The sequence below is a fragment of the Tachyglossus aculeatus genome, unplaced genomic scaffold, assembly GCF_015852505.1.
Source record: "Tachyglossus aculeatus isolate mTacAcu1 unplaced genomic scaffold, mTacAcu1.pri scaffold_82_arrow_ctg1, whole genome shotgun sequence".
Taxonomy (NCBI): domain Eukaryota; kingdom Metazoa; phylum Chordata; class Mammalia; order Monotremata; family Tachyglossidae; genus Tachyglossus; species Tachyglossus aculeatus.
This window is the reverse complement of record NW_024045094.1, coordinates 1210866-1213955: the sequence shown is the minus strand read 5'-3', so window position 1 is coordinate 1213955 and position 3090 is coordinate 1210866. Positions and strand designations below refer to the sequence as shown.

The 3090-nt window shown below is 46.8% G+C and overlaps 1 non-coding gene across 1 annotated transcript; it reads right to left on the bottom strand.

Annotated features, from left to right (window-relative positions):
- Positions 1-271: 271 nt before the first annotated feature.
- On the bottom strand, positions 272-409 carry LOC119924169. Its single transcript, XR_005449064.1, has one exon. It is a non-coding gene; the product is annotated as a small nucleolar RNA SNORA7 (small nucleolar RNA).
- Positions 410-3090: the final 2681 nt, after the last annotated feature.

Here is a 3090-nt window from a genome sequence, read left to right as displayed (position 1 = left end):
AGTCAAAGGCAGATGGACAAATGATCAAAATGTGGATCAAAGACAACAGCAGAGACTCAGATTTTCACTGCATGAAAGGAGGCGATAGTAACCACTTTTTTATGTTTACCAAGAAAACTCTATGGATACACATACCAGAATGACTACTCCATGAAATCTTGTTGGTAAACACATAGCAGTGGTTTACCATGGCCTTCTTCCATGCGGTAAATTTGAGTCTCCGCCCTCGACTGTCTCCCGCACCATTGCTGCCCAGCACAGGTGAGTTTTGACTTGTAGCAGATTACCTTCCACTCGCTAGCCACTGCCCAAGCTAGGAATGGAATGGGTGGGCCTCTGCTTGACTTTCCCTCCCGTAGTCGAGAATGGTAGAGGACTGGAAAGTCTCCAGGTGCGATCCCGAGAGGGGCTGAAATCACTTCTAGACTATAAGCTTGTCGGAGGCAGGGAACGTACCTACCGACTCCATTATTTTGGACTCTCCCAAACATTTAGTACAGTGCTCTGCACACAGTCACTGATCAATGAATATGTTGATTGACCTACAACATTTCACAGCAGCCAAGTTGAACTCTTTAGTCTCCTACCTGCAATTTAATTTAGTTTCTGTCTCCCCCAATCATAATGATACTTGTGGCACTTGTTAAATGCTAATTATACACAAAGTACAGTAGTATGTACTGGGGTAGATGCAAAGTAATCAGGTAGGACATGGTCTCTACTTAACACGGGGCTCACAGTTTAGGCAGCGAGAAGAAGAGGCCTTGGGTTTCCATTTTAAAGATTAGGAATCTGCAACCCAGAGAAGTTAAGTATGCTGTCCAAGGTCACACAGCAGGCAACTGGTAGAGCCAGACTTAGAACCCAAGTCCTCCGACTCCAAGGACTGTGCCCTTTCCATTACACTATTCCACTCCTATGAGACCGTGAGCTTGGAATTCCTTGGCAGCAGGAATCATTTGTACTAATACCTTTGAACTCTGTAGGTGCTCAGTACGTACAAAAGACTGATTTAGTCATGCGGGAATTAATGTTGATTCCTTTATCGACGCCACCAAGTTCCGTAAATTGAAGTCTTCCCTCTTCCTGTGCAGAGAGTCGACATCATCACCCAGAAATGTCCAACATCTCCACGGTGAGGGAATTCCTCCTGCTGGGATTCTCGGAGGTCCAGGAGCTGCAGCTGGTTCACTCCGCACTGTTCCTCCTGGTCTGCCAGGCGACCCTGACGGGGAATCTCCTCATCGTCGTTATCATCGCCCCTGAACGGCGCTTCCGCACCCGCATGTTTTTCTTCCTCAGGAACCTGGCCCTCATCGACCTCTGCTACATCTCCATCACCACCCCCAAATCCGTCACCATCTCCTTGACTTACTGCCGAGTATACTTCAGGCTGCTGCCCGGATCATCTTTGTGCAGAAACGCTATGGATGTGTTACTCCCCTCCTCAAAAACCTCCAGTCTCTGCCAGTCAACCTACACATCAAGCAAAAACTCCTCACTCTCGGCTTCAAGGCTCTCCATTACCTCGCCCCCTCCTACCTCACCTCCCTTCTTTCCTTCTACAGCCCAGCCCGCACCCCCCACTCCTCTGCTGCTAACCTCCTCACTGTGCCTCGTTCTCGCCTGTCCCGCCGTCGACCCCCGGCCCTCGTCCTCCCTCTGGCCTGGAATGACCTCCTCCCGCCCATCCGCCAAGCTATCACTCTTCCTCCCTTCAAAGCCCTACTGAGAGCTCACCTCCTCCAGGAGACCTTCCCAGACTGAGCCCCTTCCTTCCTCTCCCCCTCTTCCCCCTCCCCATCCACCCCGCCCTACCTCCTTCCCCTCCCCACAGCACCTGTATATATGTTTGTACGGTTTTATTACTCCATTTATTTTACTTGTACATATTTACTATTCTATTTATTTTATTTTGTTAATATGTTTTGTTTTGTTGTCTGTCTCCCCCTTCTAGACTGTGAGCCCACTGTTGGGTAGGGACCGTCTCTATATGTTGCCAAGTTGTACTTCCCAAGCGCTTAGTACAGTGCTCTGCACACAGTAAGTGCTCAATAAATACGATTGAATGAATGAATGAATGAATGGAGAGGAAATGGCAGATTTTAGCGATGTTGTGAAGGTGGGACAGACAAAAGTTTGTGATGGATTGAATTTGTGGGTTGAATGAGAGAGAGGAGTTGAAGGTAATGACAAGGTTATGGGCTTGTGAGACAGGAAGGATGATGGGTCATCTATGGTGATGGGAAAATAAGGGGCGGATGGGGTTTGGAGGGAAAGATAAAGAAAATAGTTGGTAGGCACTTTTCCTGCCCAAAAGGAACTTACAGTCTAGAGGTGATTGATCAGGCAACCGGGAGCCATGACACGAGTTCTAACGCCAACCCTGCCACTGACCAGCTGTGTGACCTTGAGTGACCAACTTAACCTCTCTGAGCCTTTCTTTAACATGAGGATTCCATATAAACTTTCTCTCATATTCTGAGCCTCTTACAGTCAGCGACTTATTCTGAGCTAATCGTTTTGTTTCTACTCAGCACTTGCTGCAGCCTTTTGCATGTAAACTGCTAATAAAGACTATAATGATAATGTTGATAATTACAATTATGATAATTAATTATGATTATAATCAGGAACGCATGAATTTATACTTCCTGGGTTAGATGCAGCTACCCACTGCAGAATCTTGCAACAGTATATTTAGAGGGATCTTGTAATTGCTTTCTTGGGTATCTTCCAGGTACATTGATAATAATAATAATAATTTTCATTATTATTATTATGTTTGTTAAGCACTTTCTTTGTGCCAGGCAGTGTACTAAGCACTGGAGTGGATACAAGCAAAACGTGTTGGACACAGTCCCCTGTCCCACGTGGGGCTCACAGTCTTAATCCCCATTTTACAGATGTGGTAATTGAGGCACAGAGAAGTTAAGTGACTTGCCCAAAGTCCCACAACCGACAAGTGGCAGAGCCGGGATTAGAAACCATGACCTCTAACTCCCAAACCCGTGCTCTTTCCACTGAGCCACGCTGCGTTCTCTAGACTGCTAGTCTGTTATGGACAGGGAACGTGCTGGTTGATTTTGT